Source organism: Ursus maritimus, unplaced genomic scaffold, assembly GCF_017311325.1.
Source record: "Ursus maritimus isolate PB19 unplaced genomic scaffold, ASM1731132v1 scaffold_6, whole genome shotgun sequence".
Classification (NCBI taxonomy): Eukaryota; Metazoa; Chordata; class Mammalia; order Carnivora; family Ursidae; genus Ursus; species Ursus maritimus.
Genome location: NW_024426774.1, coordinates 29,967,282 through 29,990,326, shown reverse-complemented (window position 1 = coordinate 29,990,326; position 23,045 = coordinate 29,967,282). Strand labels below are relative to the sequence as shown.

General features: G+C 41.0%; 1 long non-coding RNA gene across 2 annotated transcripts in view; it reads left to right on the top strand.

Moving 5' to 3' along the window:
• LOC121100990 overlaps window positions 1-23,045 on the top strand; it is a 32,165-nt gene that overhangs the window by 5,514 nt on the left and 3,606 nt on the right. Inside the window, exons 1-2 of one of the 2 annotated variants that reach the window (XR_005832804.1) lie at window positions 18,507-18,732; window positions 19,938-20,077. This is a non-coding gene — a long non-coding RNA (uncharacterized LOC121100990). Of the gene's footprint in view, window positions 1-18,506; window positions 18,733-19,937; window positions 20,078-23,045 lie in introns of those variants that run through there. The other variant, XR_005832805.1, reaches the window with a different exon arrangement.

Here is a 23,045-nt window from a genome sequence, read left to right as displayed (position 1 = left end):
TTGCATCCAGGAGGAAGAACAAGGGAAATCTCGGGTAGGGGTCTTGGTCTTTAGGATATTAGCACGGCGCTTTAGTAGCCTGTCATGCACCATTGGCTCAGACCTTGTCACACGAACATGCCTAGCTGCAAGAGAGACTGGGAATTGTAGTCTCTAGCTGGGGTAGCCATGTGCCAAGATAAAATTGGGATTTTCTTAACAAATGGAAGAAGAGCAAATGGATACTAGGAGACAATTATCAGCCCCTACTTTAATGATTTTTTTTAAAGATTTTATTATTTGAGAGAGAGAGAACAGAGTGAGACAGAGAGCAAAAGCAGGGCTGAGGGGTATAAGAAGAGGAAGAAGCAGTCTTCCCACTGAGCAAAGAGCCCTACACAGGGCTTGATCCCAGGAGCGTGGGGTCATGACCTGAGCCAAAGGCAGATGCTTAACTGACAGCCACCAGGCGCCCCTCAGTCCCTACTTTTAACCATGTCTTCCTTTATATCCCAGCTGCACAAAATATATTACCCAGATATATGCTTTGTCTCCTGGCTCTGGGCCTCTTTGCCCCTGTCTCCCTCTGTCTAGGACACTTTTCCCTCCTCTACTTATAAACAAAGAGCCAGAGGGAGAGAAGGAGAACTGAGAGTTTGGGAAGACTTCATGGAGAAAGTAGCGTGTTATCTGTGCCTTGAAGTATGAGTATTTTGACAAATAGAGGAGGAAAAAGGTGCTCCAGACAAAGGAAGGTGTGAGCACAAAGACCCAGAGCCAGGAAACAAAGCACATATTGGGGTAATCAGTGGTATTACCCGTGGTATACCTTCTCTTTCTTTATTTGTAAATTTTTATTTATTTATTTATTTGGTGACTATGTCTTATTTGCAAATATGTTTCACTTTTCATGATAGTTTGGAAACTTCTTGAAACAAGCAAGGCTCAAGACGTGACACTTTGTGTTTGAATCACAGCTCTGCCACTTAGAAGCCTTGTGACCTTGGCAAAGTTACTAAAACTTGCTGCACATGGTTTTTTCCTTCAGTAAAAATGGGTGAATAATATTACCTGCCTGAAGATTAGAGCTATTTTATATGAAGGCTTTAGCAAAGTGCCTGGCAGGTAGTTTTTGTTCAATAAACATGAACCAGTATTATTATTGTTTTTGTTGTTGTCATTTTCTAGTGTTACCAGAACCGCTCATATTCTGTCTGCATATAAGCACTAACTAAATAATTGTTGTCTTGAAGTAAGATATTTATGGTACATTTATTGTTATTCTTAGGGTAAAAGTATAATACCTAGCATTTGTACAACTCTTGGCAAAGTCATCTGTGCCTCACCACAATCTTATAAGGTGGGTATTACTGTTCCCATTTTCAGATGGGATGAAGCATAGGGAGGTCAAATGACCTGCCCAAGGTCGTGTAGGTGGTCTTAGTAAGGTCTGACTGGAGCATAGCTCTTTAGAATCCATATGTAATATTCTTTCCACTTTCCACCCTGATGTCTGATACTTTTGAATAATAAAATACTGCAAGAACTCTGTTATTTTTGTGAATTACAAGGAATTTTTCTGTGGAATTATGAATGAAACAGATTAAAGCAGTTTAGGAGGAGTCGGCTGTTTTGCATTCTTCAAAAGACAAAAGAGCCAAGCATGGGTAGGGCAGGGCAAGGTGCTGGCGGGCAGCTTAGGGAGCCTCCCCCAGCCTTAGAAACCCTGCCTCTTCCTGCCTGCCACTTGCATTCCTAGGTCTACCAAATGGCGACTTCCTCTTGCACATAACAGGAGTTCTGTACATGCCTTGATGGTATTTCTTGTGAAATCAGATCAGTAATATGAAAAAACAGAAGTTCAAGCCCAAATGTGTTGGAATTAAAAACTCAACAAAAAGCACAAACACACACATCATCTGTAAATTACGCCTTACAGACCCAAGTAGAATTGGCTTCAAAGCCAGAGAGCCCATGCATCCTGAAGGCCCAGGAGAGGCAATGCAAATTAGAAAGCCTCACTGGTCTGCAGAGGGAGGGCATTGGCCCACCCAAGAACTGTGGCTGAAGCTCCTGCTCTTTACAGCAAGCCCAGGGAGCTCAGCTGAGAATCAAGCATTTCCTGCCACCTGCCCATAGCCCCTTCTATGCATGGTAACTAAGGCAGCCTGGGTCAAAGACGGTGACCAGCCGAAGTGGTGACATCTGCTCTTGGCATTGCTGTAGTATGAGGAACCATGCTCTGGCTTCCACTACAGTGAGCAGTCTAAGGACTCTTGGGAAGATCTGTACAAACCAGAAACTTACAAGTAAGCACCCGGTCTAAACCCAATCTGCAGGAAGATGGTGCTTCTTCACGATAGAAGGGTTTTTTTTTCAGTAAATGAAGAGTGGTCATCCTGGCTAATATTATCGGAGCTCTTAGCAGCCAGCAGGTGTCTTGGTGCAGAAGCAGCCTGTTATCTTCCCTCGTTAGATTGTTGCCCCGAGTCACCCCAAACAGAACATACCTAGGAATATAGTAATTGAGAAATGAATAGAATTTGGTGAAGAAAACAAGATGCTTTATTGAGGGGAGCTTTGAATAAAGGAGGAGATATGTTTCTGGATGGGAAGACTTGAAATTCTGGGTCTGTCAACCCATGCTCTCCAGAAGGTGTTGAGGTGAAGTCAGCTATCCTGGCTACTGTTAACTGCAGCCAGGAAACCCAGGCACCCTGAGACGCCTTGGACCCTAACATCACTCAGGGGAGGCCACTCCTATAAGCTTTGCTTTAAGAGACTTTGCTGAGCATTCTTCTAGACAGGAGCTGGAGAAGGAGGCTGACTGCTAATTTCACACACACAAGGACTCTGGCTCAGCCTTCTGGTGATAGGGAAGGTCTAGAAACAAGAAGGGAGGAAGAATAATGATACCTGGAATTCTCACCACACAGAATCAACTAGGGAACCCTGAAGTTTGAAGATGCCATCAGCGAAGTTAACATGGTAACCCCTTGCCTTGCTAGGAACTTAATAACTTGGCATGGGATCAGCCAGTCTTTTATGCAGATATAATGGAAGAGAAAGTGCTTCACTGCTCATTCCACAGCCAAACCACAGATCCTGGCAACTCCTTGTCTCAGAGGCAACAAAGACACATTCATTGGGTTTGGCTCCTTTCTCCTGAATTCTACACCGTAAGCTAAAGAGTCAGTCACGCAAAGCTGGGCTGCTGGGAAGTGCGTCCATGGCTACTGCAGGAATCACATCACCGATCGCGCCTTCTGTTTCCCTTCCAGGAATCTTGGCTTGAAGGCATTGACCCAGGAGAGAAAAATACTTGGTATCCCTTCTGGAGATACCCCGTGGACAATCCGTCAAGAATTCTGTGATATATAGTTAACAAAAACATTGAGGGCCCATACATTGTCAGACCTTGTGCCAGTCTCAGAGAAGCAAAGATAAAGAAGATTGGAGTTTTCCTTTCTTTTTATTATCCAACAAAGGGAAGGGTATTGCCCAGGGACTTGGTTCCAAGGCAGGAAGTGTCAGAAGACCTGGATTTGGCTCCTGCCTTTGTCAGGTGATCATGGAGTAGTGTCCTGTGTTCTCTGAGCTTGTTTCCTCATCTGTAAAAACAGGAATGGGCTGAATGACCTCGCTGCCCTGTCTACCTCTGACATTGGATCCTGGCGACTCTGTGAGCACAGGCAGAATCATAGCATTACTGGAAGGATCTTGTTTTTGTGTTCTTAGAAAAGCCTGGCCACCAGATTTCCCTTTTATTATTATTATGTAATAGTTTATATGTGCAAAAGAATGTGAATATCGCACAGTTAAGTGATGACATAATAGCAGTAGGAGTACCTGTGAGCTTTACTTTGAGGAGAACACGGCTAGTACCATTGCTTCCGCTGGTGGACTCCTTTCCTGTATCATGCCCTGCAAACCCCTAGAAGTAACCAACATTCTGAATTTGAAATCTATGAATGCCTGGTTTAAAAAATAAGTCAGCACATATGTATACAATATCAAATAGTATATTATTTAATTTTGCTTGGTTAATTAAAATGGTATTATACTATACCCAGTCTTTTTTTCCACTTGCTTTTTTCACATTTTATTGTGTCTGAGTAAATCATTGTTTATTCATTCTCTAGCCACTTCGGACAAGGGTTGTTTCCAGTTGTTATTACAATGTTGCTAAGAATGTAAATGCTGTGCAAGAGCTTCTCTAGGATTTGTACTTAGAATCACATGAATCTTGGGCATGTGTACGAGAATTTCTTTAGGGTAGAACTGCTAGGCTATAAAGTATGTGAATGTTCAATTAATTTTTTCCCAGGTAGTTGGACCAGTTGACTTCTGCCAACAGTGTGTAAAAATTCCAGTTGATTCACACCCTCACCAAGACTTTGACAATCTTAGACTTCTTAATTTTTGCCCATCCATTGGGTGAAAAGTAATAGTGTCTTAGTGTCTCCTCAATTACTAATGAGCCTGTTCTTTCATGTGTTTGTAGGCCTTTCATGTTTCCTGCTCTGTGAACCTGTTTCTACCCTCTGTTCATTTTTGTACTGGGTTTTACTCATTTATTTATTGGGCTTTGAAGATAAAAAGAATAAATCGTCTTTATGTACATTTTATTGGTTATACATGTTGCAAATTATCTTCTGGTTTGTGGGGTTTCTGATCACTTTCATCATGGGATCTATTGTTAAACAGATGTTCTTAATTTGAATGTAGCAGAATTTATTACTTTTTTTCTTTTGTGGTTTGTACTTTTTAAAAAAATATTTATTTATTTTAGAGAAAGAGAGAGAGAGTTGTGTGTGCATAAGTGGGAGGGGCGGAGGGAGAGGGAGAGAGAATCTCAAGCAGACTTGATCTCATGGTCGAGGTCTGAGCCAAAACCAAGAGTCGCACACTAAACCAACTGCGCCGCCCAGGTGCCCCTGTAGTTTGTATTTTTAAAGTAATTGTCACCACTCTCAGGTTCTAGAGATGTCCTACTACATTGTCTTCAAAAATTTTAAGAGTTTTGCCTTTTATATCTAAGTCTTAAATCCACTAGAATTTGACACTTCCGCGTGGTTTGAAGCAGTATCTGATTACAGGGATTCTTTTCCATATAGAAAACCAATTGGCCTTGCACCATTTACTGATGAATTCCTTGTTTCCTTCATGATTTGCAGTGCCTTCTTCCTTGTATCTCAAGGACGCACCCGTCTCTACTCTCTCTGTTTGTTTAATGTCTATCCTCTCTGCTCCTCTCTCCTGTCAATGGCCTTGCACCATTTATTGATGAATTCCTTGATTCCTTAGTGATTTGCAGTGTCTTCTCCTTTGTATCTCAAGGACCCACCTCCTCTCTCCTCTCTCTTCTCTTTAATCTATTCCATTGGGCGATTTGTCGATAACTGTACCATAACAACATTGTCTTTATTACTTGATCATCCCCTTCAGGAGTGCCTTCTTTATTCTTAGGTCTTTGCATCTCCATATAAATTTGAGAATTATTGGTCAAGCTTTTCAACAATTCACTTTGGCTTTTATTGGAATTGCATCCAGTCTTTAGATCAGTTTGGGAAGAAGTGACATATGTATGATATTTCTAGAAGATTGTATTATGGCCCTTGAGTAGCTGATGGTCTAGTGGGGAAGACAGATGTAGACACATCATTATAATACCATGTGGTAAATATTACATAAACATGAAATACCAGGGAGGAGTTAGGGAAAATGTTACAAGAAGGTAACATGTGTAAAGATTCTCAGTGAACAAAGATTCTGTATTCTGGCTTCAGATATACAAAGTCTGTCTATTCCATTTTGTCAGACTTCCTCGGGAGATAACCACCAAGGCTACCCTTATTGAAATCCAGGGTTTGGGCTAGAATTGCTGGAATAGATCAGTTTGCCCTGGGCCTACATCCAAACCAGTGTGCCACATCCATTCTTTCCCTGTATCCAAACTTGGACATCAGTGCATGGCATCCCTTCTTGTATTCTTTACCCCCTACCCTAAGTGTTTTGGTTACTTTAGTAGGTCTGACTTGTCTTTCTCTGATAGACCTGCCTAGAATCCGCTCACAATCTTTATGAAGCCAGTTCGTACCAGCATTACAAGTTCAACTTGCAATAGCTTTGCCTCCAGTGTTTTATTCAATTCTGGGCCAAGTTTTCCTGGTGATATTTCAACAATCAAATAGTACAAACCATGGAGTGCCTGTTAGGGAGCTAGACAACTTTCAGGAGATACAAAGTCAAGGGATTTGGAATCAGGTAGACTGAGGTTCAAGTCTCTACCTTATTAGCTGGGTGACATTGGGCCAACCACTTAATCTTTCTGATTCCATGGTTCTTCGTGGATCACAAGGGATGATAATTCTGGTTAATAGATTAGATAGATAGATAGATACAGTCTTGTACATTTAATCTTTTAGTCAAAGGAGAAATAAAGTGTTAGTTTCAAAAATTAGAACAATTAGGACAAGAAGACAACTTGCTTCTGAGATAATTTTTTCCTCATCAAAGTATATAAAGTGTTGGGAGCTCAGCCACTCACAGAGGACGTTCTGAGAGAACAGCACGTTATTATAGTCCACAGAGTCATATGGATACTCTATTTTGGTCCAGAGAGGATGGAAGATACCATGTAAAAATAAATAAGCTAGAACAAGGTAACACATTAGAAAGGATGAAAAGGCAAAGGAAAATCAAGTGTGGGAACATACAGCATACACTGGAGGCAAGAAGGAGGAAGGGCAGAAAAAACGCACCAGGGAGTCCATTCCACACACTTGCTTTAAGGGGGCCACAGATTGTGATGCTAAGCTTTCCAGTGGCTGCCACCAATAGTCAGGATGACAAGTCTAGAAAACTACAGGGAATGACAAATAAACAGGAGAATGATGAACGTGAAGAGGGGCTGGAGAGGGGAGGCTCCTTGAACATGATGAGGTTTGAGCCAGGTTCTGAAGGATGTCAGAGCCATGGGTTGCAGACAGAGATAGCCACCTATGCAAATACATAGGAGGAGAGGAAAGAGGTTGTCCTGGGGCACAGGGCTCCCTTTGGATAGCCTCAAGGTAGGGCAGGCCAATGACTGAGGTCTTCAATACCAGTCTTTAGATTTCACACAAAAGGGAGCCCCAACTGTCCCTGAGGAGAAAATGCCCTGATGAGAGTGGTATTTGGAAGAAACGATCCTGGCACCACACAGCTGCAATTTTCCCCTTTTCAAATTACAATTCATCACAAGCATTTAGGAAAACACTGTCACGCATGTCTCTCCCGATACAGTTCAAATCTGGCTCTGTCATTGGCAATACAGAATATTTAGAAAGTCTGTGCAGCATTAGTGTCTAATAACCTTTGCTTTAAACACAGTGAAGCAAACTACAAACTTAGCAATGGCACATATTCTCTGCAGTAATTTAGTCCAGGTTTCCTGTGTGATTTAGGAAATCCCTCATTGTAGCCACATCTAGTAGTCTGGACAATGGCAGGAGTGCTGAAAACTAGGGAGGTTGAAATTAATCTTAGAAATAAGAGTAAACTTAGTGACTTTTCAGTTTGCTTTCCTCGCATATGTAAAGTTCTGAGAGTTTAAAATGGCTCTAGACTTAAAAGGCATTTTGCTTAAAATACAGTACGATCAGTAGGGCTTTTTGTTTGTTTTGCTTTGTTTTGTTTTTTAATCAGCAGGGTTTTTAAACAGAAAGTTATAATTTTGTAGCGTGTGGACATCAGTGGTAAGTTCAAGTATTTAGATTTCAAATTTAGGCTTGAACTTTTGGCCGAACAGAGTTTTCCTTTGTTGTATTTTGAAGGGCTAATGAGCTACTTCAGCCTCTGAAAAGATTGAGGCGAATAGCTCCTCGGTCGTTCAATGACAGAAGCCTGCAGAAGCTAGGAACATTAAATATTGCAGGGGCTGAGTGTTTGGAGGGAGGGAAGTATTTGAGGGAACATGCACTTTGTCAGCCCCAGGGGTACCCCTTTTTATAAGACTGTGGGTGACCTCTTCTTGACTCTAGTTGCTTCTAATCCATGTGCAAGCCATCCTCTAGCACAGCTGTTACCAGGCTACATGGGGAAAGCATGTCCCCACTAACTTCTTGATGGAGAAGAGGAAGAGGCAAAGGCAAGGCTTTATTGCTTTGACAGTCATGCAGTCACCTCAGATAATCCCAGGGGCTGTTTTCTTTGGAGGCCTTTCCCAGTTGACTCTTGGGAAGCAAGGTGCATTTGTTGAAAGTGGATGGTAGGATGAACGACAGCCCCATCCGCCTTGGTTTGTCCCTAACTCTCAGCTGGGGAGAGAATTTCATTCACAAGTGGCAGAACCCTTGGGAGAGAGAGAGTCCTGGTGAGGAGATCAGATTTTGACTTCTTCCATGCCTCCATGGACTGGCCAGATTGAGTGGTTCATTGTGATTCTAGGTGATTTCTTTTCTTTGTAGGGCAGTGAAAGTACAAGCCAGAAGAAATATAAGAAGTGTAGAACTTTGTGGTAAATTGGTTTTTCTTTTCGTTTCCTTTTCTTTTTGTTTTTTAAAGTAAGTTCTATGCCCCACCCAGGACTTGAACTAATGACCCTGAGATCAGGAGTTGCATGCTTTGCCAGCTGAGCCAGCCAGGCACCCGAATCAGTTCTTCTTAATGAAATTCATTTATTCATTTATTTAACAAGTTCTTATGCAGAGCCTTCTACGTGCTAGCTGCTGGAGATATGAAGGGATACTGACAAGATAAATCATGGCCCATGAACCATTGATGTGACATTTGGCAGAGTAACAGTTCTCAAAATGGGTACCAAATGATGATACCAAGACTATGAAATGCTCTTGCCTCCACAAAACAAATGAATACAGCAAGGGGTGGGTGGGTGGGTGGTGGATTTTTTTTCTCAAACAAATTTGGGGAGCACTGTATACTTTGTTTTGGAGACACACATTGTGCCATAGGATAATAAAGGCTTTGATATGTTCCGCTATAAATAACGGTGCTATTATTTATCCAATCCAGTATTATCAAAAGCATTTAACCCCAGAAACCCACCTACTAATATCTTGGGGACTAGTTTTCTATAAAATACCCTTTGGAAAACACTGTGGTGGAGACAACTTAGTGGAAATTAACGAGTGTCAAAAACTATCAGGATCACACATTTGGCTGTGATTTGTGGTGATTAAGTGTTGCTGCCACTGAGTGAAATCCACCTTTGAAACCACTGGGATCTGTCCTCTGGAAAACCAAAAACACTTCTGTGCAGGGCACTGTTTCTCTTACTATGCACTTCTCCTATGAGAAAGGTCTTTGTCCCAGCCACCCTGTTCCATTTCATATGCTTTCACAGTCCTGGCTCCAAATTCACCTTCACCTGGGAGCACTCTCTGAGGTGGCATCTTTAGAATAAGAGGGAAATGACTTTTCTTATTTTATTTTCTTATTTCAACAGCAAAGCATGCTTGTCATGAAACACCATGAAATAACCAGTAAAAAGGAACAAAATCCCATCCCTAAATAACTACCGTTAATAATTTCGTGACCATCCTCTCTACCCTCTACTGCATACAGAAGTACTTATCAGAAATGGGTTCATTTGATGTTTTCCACTTAGATTCTATTGTGGCGGGGCTGTCTTATTTTCATTGTCCTTGTAGTGCCTCACATAGAGAGTGACCCTCTGTAAGTGGTCAATAAATATTGGAAGAACAAATGACCAATTCTAAGGTCTCTTCTGGCTTTAAACCTATTTCATCTTTATCATTCTTTCACTCTGTGAATGTTCCATGTGACCTCAATTTACCCTGATTTTTTTAATAGCTTTATTTTTTAGAAGAGTTTTAGATCTACAGAAAAATTGAGCAAATAGTATAGAGAGGTCTCCTATATATGATTCCTCCCCACCAACCTAGTTTCTCTATTATTAACATCTTGCATTCGTGTGGAACATTTGGTACTGTCAGGTTTTTTCCACTATATTTTAATCATTCTAGGTGTGCAGTGGTATCTCACTGTTGTTTTAATTTGCAATTCCCTAATGACATATAATATCATCTTTTCATATGCTTATTTAAGGTTTGCATATCTTATTTAGTGAGGTATCTTTTCAGATCTTTTGCCTGTTTTTTTTTTTTAAATGGATTGCTCTTTTCTTATTGCTCAGTATTGAGAGTTCTTTGTAGATCCAGTGACAGTTTCACTGGGTACAGAATTCTAGGTTGATGGTTTCTCCTTTAACACTAAATATTTCACTCCACTGTCTTCTTGCTCACATGGTTCCTGAGGAGAAGTGCATTGTAATTCTTATCTTTGTTCCTCTACAGGTCAAGTGTTCTTTTCTTTCTTCATTCAAAATTTTCCCTTGGTCTTTGATTTATTGTAGTTTGATATGTGTGGGTATAGATTTTTGTGTATTTATCTTCCTTGGTGTTCTTTGGGCTTTCTGGCTCTGTGGTTTGGTGTCTGCCATTAATTTTGAGAATTTCTCAGCCATTAGTACTTCAAATATATCTTCTGTTCCTTTCTTTGTTCTCCTTCTAGTATTCCCATTTCTAAGCACTCTGTGAAATGTGGATTAAACAGTGTTCTATTCATTCTCACAGCTCTTTGAGCAAGATATCGATAGTTTTACAAGTGAGGAAACAGACTTAGAGTGATGAAGGAGTCTCTGTAACAACACAGAGCTGGTGCGCAGGGGGAGATGTTTGGATGAAGACTCCTTGGGTACCAGAATGAGCTCTTACTACTAACTGCTGTTCAGAGCTGCCTTTAGTACCCAGCTGTGACAGAGGAAGAGCTTTCTTTGGATGTTGGAGGTGACCATTGCTCTAGGCAAGTCTGTGAAATCAACATTTAGATAGTCAGAACAGATCCAGCTGGCCCCTGTCACTCTGTTCTTCTCCTGACTTGGCTACTTGCAGATGCCCTTTAGGTCAGTGCAAATCACTCCCATGATTGGCTAAACAACAACTCTCAAGGACACTTCCCATTAAAGGTGTGTGTTTCAGGGTTGGGGATGGGCAGGGGAAGGAGAGCTGCCTCACAGGGTGAGCACCGCCCAGCTCCAGGGGCCTCCAGGCACACAGATGACACCATGAAACATACCCTCTAGGGCTGGATGGAGTAGCACCTGGTGAAATCCAGATGACTTGGTATGCTAGGATTTACTGAAAAACTAAGTTATTGGCTAGTTTTTAGAGCTCATCTGTTTTTCAGAGAATTTTGTAGAAAAAGCTTTGTTGCAACAGTTTGGCCCAATTAAGGCATAGTAATGGAGTAAGTGGAATACGGGGTGGGGGGATGGTGGGAGAGATAGATCGTTTTCATAATTTAAGTAAAAATATTTCAAGTCTTCAAATAAGTACAATTGGCAGACACAGAAAACAATGGTTGCCTGCAGAGTTCTGTGTATCTGAACATCTTCCACCATTAGATTGCCTGCCATTATCCTGGGGTGTATAGGATGGTATTTTGGATAAAGGAAACAGTAAACGTAAAGACCCATTATTGAACACATGAAAAGATACCAAACATCCCTAGCCATCAGGGAAATGCAAGTCAAAATCACAATGAGATACCACTTTATCTCATCTATAGGATGGCTAGAGTCAGAGACAGATACTAGCAGGTGTCAGCAAGGATGTGGAGAGACTGGACCCGTCACACACTGCTGGTGGGAATGGAAAATGGTGCAGCTCTTTTGGAAGACAGTCCAGCTCCTCAAAAGATTAAGCATAGAGTTACCATGTGACCCTGCACGTCTACTCCTAGGTATATAGCCAAGGGAAATGAAAATACTTGTCCACAAAAACAAAAACAAAACCTTGTTCGTGTTTTTAATGTTCATAGCAGCATTATTCATAATAGCTCAAACATGGGAACAATTCAAATGTCCTCCAGTGAAACAAACTGCATACATCCACACGATGGATTATTCTGCAATAAAAAGATGTGAAGTAGTGATGAACCTTGAAAACATACTAAGTGATAAAACCTAGTTGCAATGGATCACATATTTTCTGATTCCATTTATATGAAGTGTTCAGAATTGGCAAATCCATGTAGACAGAAAGTAGATTGGTGGTTGCTTAAGGCAGCATGTGGGATGGGGAGACACGGGGAGTGACCATCAGTGAGTACGGGGTTTCTTTCTGGAGTGAGGAAAACGTTCTGATAGTGACTATGCTAATGGTTATAGAATATGCAGAAGCCGTTGAGTTGTACACTTTCAACGGGCAAGTTATATGATACGTGAATCACGTCTCAAGTTATTTTATACAACAACCATTATGAGCAGTAACCCCCACACCTCAGGGGTGGGGTGCCGTGGGCTTATCAGCATTTTGTCCTCGCTATTCAGGACTGATTACAGGCTCACTGGGCAGGTGGAATGAGGAAGTCACATTGACTAGATGAGAAAGCCGGCCACAGTGAGACCATGGAGCTCTCCCCGGCTCATGAAGCCTTGAAGATCGGTTAGGCATCCAGGTCTTCTGACAACTAGTTCCAGACACAGTTGACAGATGTGCGGTTTAGCTGTGTTCTACAGATCCTCTTCAGAGGACACCTTGTGGGTGGGGGCAGTGGGGTTGGGGTGGGCATGGGAAGCAGGGTTGCGGGTCAGGCGAGCTCAAACACCCCTGGGTTTAAATGGACATATTGGGTTCGTGCATATGCTTTCTCTGGAAAAAGAAAAGGGTTTCTCTGCCAAAATGTATTGTCCCTATACCCATAGTTCTCCTATTGCAGACAGTGAACTGAACAGTTCCCTCAACCTCAGCACCCAAAGCCCCAAGGGACTTTTAGAAAAATGTCCACATTTCAAACAAAAAGCAATAACTCGAGCTGCCAAGATCTTGTTGCTCTTGCTTTGGTGTTGATTCTCTGCTGAGAAACGTGCCCACAAGGTATCTGTTTACAGCACTAATTGCCAATGAACAAGCGAGAAATAGTGCCCTTGGCCAAAGTATATTCTGTTGCTAGAAAACAATACCCCTGAAGTGTTTATGAAATTATCAGAACACAGTCACTTATTAATAATATTGTACAAGATGTCCTTGTCCCCAGAAATGCTCCTATCCTCATCCAAGACTGTCTTTAGAAGCAAACGTTATTTCCCAACAAAATCGAGGTTTGTTCTCAATTGCCTTAACGAGGAATGACATAAGTTTACCAGACAAAGGAGTTCCATTTTTTGTTCCCTGTATTTAATCTGTGCAGACAGAAGGCTGTAAATATTGTAAGTGGTTGTTGCTGGCTGGCCTTGGAGGGGCCCAGTTCGTTAAGGACCATGGTTCGCTGGTTTCTTGTATGGCCTCCAAGGGCCAGGAGGGTGATTGCCCATCATCCCTGTGAGGCCTGGTGAACAAAAGCTGGGGCCCAGGAGCCTGTGTTGAAGGATGATGTGACCTTTGACCCCCACTTGCAGGGCCTGGAGGGAAAGAGGCAAAGTCAGGCTCCAGTAACGTTTAATGACAGATCTTGTTAGGGTTAAAAAAACAGCTCTGGCGTCCAGCTGGGACTTCATTGGGGGAGGTGCTCAGAGGGCCTTCAGCCACTGACAGCCCCTGGGCCCCTTGGACAGTTGCACCAGGTGCCAGCTAAGCGGTCTTTTTGATCCTGCTCTTGCCAAGGACCCCCGCCTCGTCGGTTTGACTCCATAGGTAGATTCATTCTTTTTCTTTCCCGATTGCTTCCAGAGTGTCTCAGCCCTCTGGTTACTACGGTACCGCCGTTTGGACAGTGGCAAGGCTCTGCTCCTGGTTTTTCTTTTGTAAAAATAATCACCAAGCAAGTGACACAGGATGAGTGTCCTTATAAAAGAAACCCGAGAGAGTGCTCCAGTCCCTTCCACCGCTTGAAGTTACAGGGAGAGGGCAGCTGTCTGGATAACCCAGGAAGTGGGCCCTCGCCAAAACCCAACCACGCTGCCACTTTGGTCTCTAGAACTGGGAGAAATACATTTCTGTGGTCTATCAGCCAGCCTGTGTCTGGTGTTTTTGTTTTAGCAGCCTGAGCTAAGACAATACCTTAGGAGCTTTTAGAGAGGTGTGATGAATGTTTAACTTTTTTTTTTATGCTTGCTCTTTTTTATTTTTTTAAATTATTTTTTAATTTATATGTAATGTGTTATTTGTTTCAGGGTTACGGGTCTGTGATTCATCAGTCTTACGCAGCACCCAGCGCTCACCACAACACATACCCTCCCCAATGTCCATCACTCAGCCACCCTCTCCCCCCACCTAACTCACCTCCAGCAACCCTCAGTTTGTCTCCTAAGATTGAGTCTCTTATGGTTTGTCTTCCTCTCTGGTTTTATCTTGTTTCATTTTTTCCTCTCTTCCTCTATGATCCTCTGCCTTGTTTCTTAAATTCCGCATATCAGTGAGATCATATGTTAATTGTCTTTCTCTGATTGACTTATTTCGCTTAGCATAATACCTTCTAGTTCTATCCACATTGTTGCAAATGGCAAGATTTCATGTTTTGATGGCTGTGTAATATTCTCCTGTATATATATATATATATACCACATCTTCTTTATCCATTCATCTGTTGATGGGCATCTGGGCTCTTCCCATAGTTTGGCTATTGTGGACATTGCTGCTATAACCATGGGGGTGCAGATGCCCCTTCGGATCACTACATTTGTATCTTTGGGGTAAATACCCAGTAGTGCAATTGCTGGGTCGTAAGGCAGCTCTATTTTCAACTTTTGGAGGAACCTCCATACTGTTTTTCAGAACGGCTGCACTTGCATTCCCAGAGTGTTTAACTTCTAAGTCAAATGGAGTCAGATGAAGATCATGGCTGTAGCTCTCCACTGAAATATTCAGGCAAACTTCAGACTGAGAGAATTATGTCATAAATGGAAGGCTTTCATTAGCTACACTTCTGAATAATTCTACCAGGCATCATGTATGTCTTTGGCATATCTGAATAGACACCAGTGATCCATTTTATTCATGCAAAAAAAAAAAAAGAAAAAAGGACATGGTGTGCCCTTGGCCTCTCTACATTTAGCACCACAGTGCTCACTGATCTTTGCAGCAGTTTGGCGTTTTACTGAGGTGTGGCGTTGAGCAGCCCAGGACCTGGCATCTGCTGCCCCCTGAAGCAGCAACCAGGGCTCCTGATTTGTTCTTGGGCACAGCGACTCAGGACACAAAGATCCCGCTGTGGAAATGAACATCAAGGGAGGGGTAAAACTCCAGCACAAGTTGAAAATGTGGTGGGGAGGACCGAGGATGTATCCAGGGGACGCGTGACTCTCCAGGAAGGGTGTGTGGAAGAGAACCTGTACAAGCAGGTCTGTTTTCTGGTATTTGGGGATTCCTGAGGATTTGGACGGACTTTCTCAACTATCAACGGTCTCCTACAAAAAAGACTGTGACACATGAAAAAACACTTTTTATTTTGAGACAATTAGAAATTCACATGCAGCTATAAGAAAGAATACTGAGAGATCCTGTGCGCTCCTTACTCAGTTTCTCCCAAAGATAACATCTTGAACACTGTAAGGCAGTCCTACAATCAGGATACTGACATTGATACAGCCAAGATCCAGAACATTCCATCACCACAAGGATCTCTCCTGTTGCCGTTTTAGGGCCATGCCTACTTCTCTCTCGCCTCATCCCCTCTTTAATCCCTGGCAATCACTCATTTGTTCTCCAGGTCTGTCATTTTGTCATTTTGGAATGGCATATAAACGGAATCATACAGTATGTGACCTCTTGGGATTGGCTCTTCCAACTCAGCATAATTCTCCAGAGATTCATCCAGGTTATTGTGTGTACCAATAGTTTGTTTCTTTTTATGGCTGAATAATATTCCCAGGTATGGGTTTACCACAGCGTTTTATTTCTTCTTTTTAACCAGTTATCTATTGAAGGACATGTGAGTTTTCCCCAGTTTTTGGCTTTTATGAGTGAAGTTTCTATAAATATTTGTATACAGACTTTTGTCTAAACGTCTGTCTTCATTTCTCTGGGCTAAATGCCCAAGGGTACAATGGCTAAATTTTGTGATAGTTTGGTTTTAAAAGGAAATTAAGTGTTTTGTTTTATAAGAAAATGAAATGTTTAGTTTCTTCAGAAACTGCCAAATTGTTTCCAGAGTGGCTGTGCCGTTTTACATTCTCACTGGTAATGGTGAGTGACTCAGTTTCTCCACATGCTTGTCAGCGTTTGGCATCATTGCTCTTTTTTTATTTTAGCCATTCTGATAGGTGTTTAGTGACACTTTACATGCAGTTTACTTTCAACTTGCCTTAATAATGTTGGAAGTGTGTTTCTTGTTTACAGAATATAGTTGGGTCATGTTTTCAAATCTACTCTGTTAATCTCTGCCTTTTAATTGGTGTAGTTAGACCATATACATTTCATGTAATTATTGATTTATTAGGGCTTAAGTCTGTCATTTTATTTTTTGCTTTCTGTTCGTTCTGTTTCTAATTTCTCTGTTTTTTTGTTTTTGTGCCCTTCTATGGGTTGCTTGAACATTTTAAAGAATTCTGTAGTGATTTATCTATAGTGTTTGAAAGTGCATCTCTTGTATAACTTTTAGTGGCTGCTCTGGTATTACATATGGCTGCTTTCAAATCTGTCAGATAATTTTAGTCAATTTCTCATCCTATGACAAACTTGATTGTCTTTTTTTTTTCATTGAGTTAGAGATGTTCCTGGTACTTGGTAGGATGAGTGATTTGTTTATTAAAACCTGGACATTTTCTAATTATGAGACTCTGGATTTTATTTAAATGACTGTTGTAGCTGGCTTTCTCTGACATCACTCTGACAGAGGAAGGTCTGGGAGAGCACTGTCCTCTTACTTTCAATGGAGGTAGAAGTCCAGAGTCCCCACTTAGCCTTCATTCACACTTGGCAGGATGGCTCCTCATAGCTGCTGGGCAGGAGAGGGACATCCAGCTCTCCGGGTAGTCTTTAGTGACACTACAGTAAGGGTGGCCTCATTACCCCTGGGTGATAATTAATGTCTTGACTGTCCACCTGATTCTGACACCTCTTCGAAGGGAAGAGGCAGGGGTCATGTTACCTTCAGGTGGGAGTGGAAAGCTAGGCTCCCCATAACGGGGAGAGGGAATGTTGTCTGTTGGCCAGTAAGAAGGAGAGTACTGGCCTTCTCTAACACCCACCTAGCAGAACTTCTGGGAGCCTGGATACAACTGGCAAGAGTGAAAGGCTCGACTCTCACTTAGCCTTTGCCCGTGTGGGTGAGGGTGAGCCCACAGTTTTCTCTGTGGTGTTTGGTTGGGGTAGAACAATAATTATCCAAATTGTCTAAAAGTTTTCTGTCTTTCTAGGCCACCCTTTTCCTAGTCCTTTAGCTTAAGAGAGCTGTTGTTTTTGTTTTGTTTTGTTTGTGTTTCTGGGCCACGAGCCTCTTTGGATCCAAGTCGGGAATATATGAAGAGCCAAGAAAACCCATGGAACCCATCACCATGTTATTCCATGGGTCTTAACATCCCCAGCTGGCTGCCTTCTTCTCCCCACCTTTCAGAGTTTTCTTATGTTTGCTTTATATATAATGTGCAAGGTTTTTAGTTGTACTTAGTGGGAAGAATGGAAAAGTACATCTATTCTATCTTCCTGGAAGAAGATGTCTTGACACATTTTTGAGAAAAGAAAAAAAATCCATTTGTAATCTCATCTTGACATAACTTTTCATTTTTACATATTTCTTTCCATTTCTTGCCAACATTCAAATAATTTTTTACAGGTTAGCAATCAGTGTATATATATTTTTATGTCCTTTTTAAAAACTTATATTTTTAAAATATGGAAAACATTTCCCTGTGTGTTTGTAGACTTCATAATTACCCTTGAAAAGTCACTAATACTTATTCTGTTAACAACCTATTTTATAAAACTTTGTCCCATTGGTTGTTTTATACTCCCACTTTTTTGTTCTATTAGAAATAACACTGCAAAATTATCTTACCATATATAGCTTTTTGTTTTTGGCCTCTCTTGAACTTCTTCCTTAAATTCTTAGGAAGGAGTTTTTTAGGTCAAAGGACATCTTAAAACAAGTTTTATCATTTGTGGCTCTGGTACTTTCTGGAAAAAATATAGGAATTTGTGCTCAGTGTTCAGAGTAGCAATTTCTTCATAACATCATCTCTTCTGGTTTCTACTTGAGTTCTCTACGGTCCTGTCTTACTCTTACTTGAAACCCTGAAGAACTTAATTTGTCCAAAATCACTGGGATAACCTGCCTGCCCTAACTCTCGCAACAGCAAGATTTCTAAAAACACAAATGATACCTTTCAGGAAAAGCAAATTTCTATTATCCAGTGTGTGTTTTTTTGCTTCTTTGGATCCTTCTGTCAGCATACAGGATGAAGATGCTCCTTCTAATTTTCAGCTTATTTCCTGTTACTATCAGCACTGAAACAAAAGCCTCCCGAATGGTGTAGGAATTTCAATGAATCTAAGAAGTTTTAAGGAATTCAATGCCATAAAAAGACATTTTCAAAAAGATTTTATTTACTTATTTGACAGAGAGCACAAGCAGGGGGAGTGGCAGACAGACGGAGAAGCGGGCTCCTCGCTGAGCAGGGAGACCGACGTGGAGCTCGATCATGGGATTGTAACCTGAGCCAAAGGCAGATACTTACCTGACTGAGCCACCCAGGCACCCAAAAAAGACATTTTTGGTTGTTCACAGAGAACATAGAAGCACCAGCAAAATTCAGTGAATCTCATTCAAAGATGCATTTTTGGAAGAAGTGATGTAAGTGGCTGAGATGCCCCTTGGAAATAACAGGAAAGTTAGGACAGGAGCAATGCTTAGTTACATCAATACTTACATCAATATGTTTTTTTAATGATTTTTTATTATATTAGTCACCATACAGTACATCCCCGTTACATCAATGTTAACACGTAGTTACAGCAAAACTTAGTTTCATCACATGGGCAGCCAATCAATGGCAGCACTGGAAAAGAAACTTCAGAGAGAACAGTTAAGTTGGCTCTTATGTACAATTGTCTAGGACCCCTCCTCCTCTCTCCTTCCTGGGATGGGTTTTTAATGGGGAGCCTTCTTAATCTGGACCTACTCCTTGGCATTATTTCTAGAAGATAGATATGGCTGCATTCAAACTTCTCAGACAACCCGGAAAACCACTGTTTCTTCCTTTGGCCACATGCCTGGAGGTCCCTGTCTAATGGGGACCCTGGCCAACCTGTAGCCTCACTCACATGTCTGGAGTACAAGTGAGCCCTTGGTGACTGGAGAGGTTGACCAGACTCTTGGTGTCATGTTAGAAAGCTGGAAGATGCTCCTGTAGTCTTAGGGACACTGGTTGTTCATCACTGGTACACTCTTCTGTATTTAATTTCTTACCATACCTCTGCCCCCTTCTCCCATTGCTCTCCAAAAATGGCTCCATTTCAAGTCTTAACTACTAAATCCAGCAGCCTTTCCTACACTTCTTGGGACTCTTTATATAAAGTGGACGCTAGCACTGCTCAGATGAACTAACCCCATGTGGTAGTGTCCATTTGTAGCTCCATTTGGCTGATAAGGAAGTGGAAGATTTGAATCCAGAAATTCTGGCTCCAAAGCCCATGCTTTTAACCACTGTGCAGTATTTGCTGTTACTCTGAGCTGCTCCTTCCTCTTTGAAGCACTGTTCTGCTTTGGCATATGTGCATGCATTTCTTGACCCTTTTCTACCTCTTTGTTTTTCTCCATTTTTCTTCTTCCAACACCTATGGGTAAACATTCCCCAAGATTCTTTCTTTAGCTTCTCCCTCCTTTCCCTTTGGCATTATCTATGACTGTTGTAATGAATGACCCACATATATTTATCTCCAGTAACATCCTGTCGACTACTAACATAGACCCACATCTCCTGTTTGTCGAACATCTGTGTTTCTACAGAAATCATCATTTCTGATCCTATCACCTAACCCTCAAACTTGTTTTTTCAGGGATACATTTTTTATTAGTGTATAACAGAAACGCAGAAAAATGCACCAAATAATAAGCATAGAGTTCAAGGAATTTTCACCAAGAGGGCACACCCTGGTCAGCGCCAAGACCAAGGAACAGAATGTTACCAGCACCTCAGGTACACCCTCCTGCTTTTTTCTAAGTCCTTGCCAACCTTCACCCCAAGAATAGCATAATCCTGATTTTTAACACAATAGATTAGTTTTTCCTGTTTTTGAACTTCGTATAAATGGAATCATATTTGTGTGTTGTGACTATCTTTTTCCATGCAACATCATATTTATAATATCATTCCAATATCTCATTACTATATAATATTCCATTATGTGAATATACCACAATTCTTAAAATCCATTCTATTGTTGATGGACATTTAGGTGGTTTCCAGTTTCAGGCTGTTAATAATAATGCTACTTTGAATATTCTTTTAAGGTTTTGGGGATTTGTGTGTGTGTGTGTGTGTGTGTGTGTGTGTGTGTGTGTGTTACATATGCATTTCCCTAGGGTTCATGCCTAGGAGTGGAATTGCGAGCCTCATGATATGCACATGTTCAGTTTTAGTAGATATCACCAAACAGTTTCCCAAAGTGTCTCTGCCAACTTACATTTACACCATCAACGTATGAAAATTCCATTTGGTCTTAATTTTGCCAATATGTGGTATTTCCTATATTTTTTCATTTTAGTTATTTTGGTGAGTGTGCAATGTCATCTCATTAGGGTTTTTAAAATTTATTTTTTTAAAGATTTTATTTGAGAGAGAGAGAATAGAGTGAGCAAGAGAGAGAGCACTAATGGGGGTGGGGGGGTAGAAGGAGGAAAAGCAGGCTCCCTGCTAAGCAGGACTCTGTGATCATGACCTGAGCCGAAGGCAGATGCTTAACTGACTGAGCCATGTGCCCCCTCACTAGGGTTTTAATTTGCATTTCCTCAATGATTAACAAAGTAGAGCAACTTTTCATTTTTGCCTATTTGCATATCGCCCTGTGAAGTGCTGTTTGAGGCTGTTTGTCCATTTTTCTATTGGGTTGTCTGTTTTTCTCATGCTGGTTTATACTGATTCTTTATATATTCTGAAAATGAATCCGTTGTTAGTCTGTGGCTTGCTTTTCATTCTCTTAGGGGGTGTTGTGTTTTGTTTTGCGAACAAAAATATTAATTTGAATGCAATTCCAGATTGATTTATTTATTTTTCACTTTGTTGTTAGCACTTCTTTTATCCTGCTCAAATATTCTTTTATTCTGGACTTCTGAATGTCTAAAAATCGTCTTCCCGTTCTTCCAGTCAAGCAGGTTTGCCACTTTGGAATCCCTTTGACTTCTTTCTCTCCTCTAGTCCACATTGGTCACTATATATCAATTTGATGTTACGTTAGAATTAATTCTTACATACTTTTTATTCTTTCAGCCACCACCTCTGTTCAGGCTCCACTTAGCTTATCACAGAAGCTTCTTATAGCTCTTCCCACCCCTCATCTCTCCTTTGGCCATATCCCTGCCATAGTGATCCTGCTAAAATAATCTCACTCCTCAGCTCAGAACATCCAAGAGTACCCCGATGTATTCAGATTGCGGCCCAGGCGTCTTGCCTACTTTTCAGGCCTTCCAAGATCTGACCTGCATTGCTCACGTTTATGTTCACACAACTTGTGCTCCACTAATACTGTCCTATTTGCTCTTGTTCCAATGCTCCTGCTTTCCCTCTTCATGCTGTTATGTCCAGAGTTTCTTTATCCCTCAGTAGCTCTTCCTGGCGAGGTGCCAACCATCCTTCCAGGCCCACCTTGAGCACTAGTTTCTCTGTGAGAATTTACGTGATCCTTGCTCACAGCACTATGTATGCTTCTTTTTAATGCTACCTTGTGTTACAGTTCCCTGTGTATATGTTTGATTTCAGTCATAGATTGTTAGATTCTGGAGGATAGGGGCTCAGTCTTACTATCTTTGTATCTCTCCATAGGGTCTTAGACATAATTGGGTCTCGACACCTATCTGTTTATTATTAACAAGAAATTAGTAAGAAAGCAAAATAGTAACTACAATTTGTTGAGTCCTATGGTGAGTGCTAAACATGCATTATCTCAAATACCGTAGAGTTGTGTGGATTCAATGGGAATTGCAAGTAAAGACCTTGAAAGATCGTAAGCACTCAGTAAGTGGGAGCTATTATTATTATTATTAATCATTATCATTATTATTATTCCCATTTAGCAGGTAAGAAAATGAAAGCAGGTAGACTAAGACACTGCTCAATGTTGCATAGCCAGATGGAGTTGGATCTTGAGCCCAGGCATCTGCCTTTTTAAAATTTTTATTCATTTATTTTTGCCTGCCTTTCTTTCATTTGGCACAATGATTTTGAGATTCAGTGATGTTGTTGTGTATATAAATAGATCATCCCTTTAATTGATGAAGAGTATTCCCTTGTATGATATGCTTTTTTATTTATTATATTAATCCATTTGTTGATGGACAATTGGATTGTTTCTAATTTTTTGCTATTACAAATAAAGCTAAGAAAATTCATGTATAGTCTTTGTGTGGGCATACATTTTTGTTTCATTGGTTAAGTACCTGGGAGTGAAATGATTGGGTTGCATGGTAGGTGTATATTTAACTTTAAAGAAACTGCCAAGTGTGTCTGCGCGGCTCAGTTGGTTAAGCATCTGCCTTTGGCTCAGGTCGTGATCCCTGGGATCGAGCCCTGCAATCGGCTCCCTGGCAGGGAGCCTGCTTCTCCCTCTCCCTCTGTCTCTGCCTATCCCTCTGCTTGTATGTGTTCTCTCTCTCTCTCTGTCAAATAAAATAAAATAAAATAAAATAAAATAAAATAAAATAAAATAAAATATGGTTACTTAGTTCATCGAACATTAATTGGAAAAACTTTACTTTCCCCATTGAATTGCCTTGGCATTTTTGTCAAAAATCACTTTGTCTATTTTTTTACTCTATTTTTTTCCATTGATCTATATACCTATCCCTAGATAGTACCCAACAGTCTGAATCACTATAACTTTATTGTAAGTATTAAAATCAAGTAGAATAGGTTCTTCAACTTTGTTCCTTATTAAAATTGCTTTGGCTAT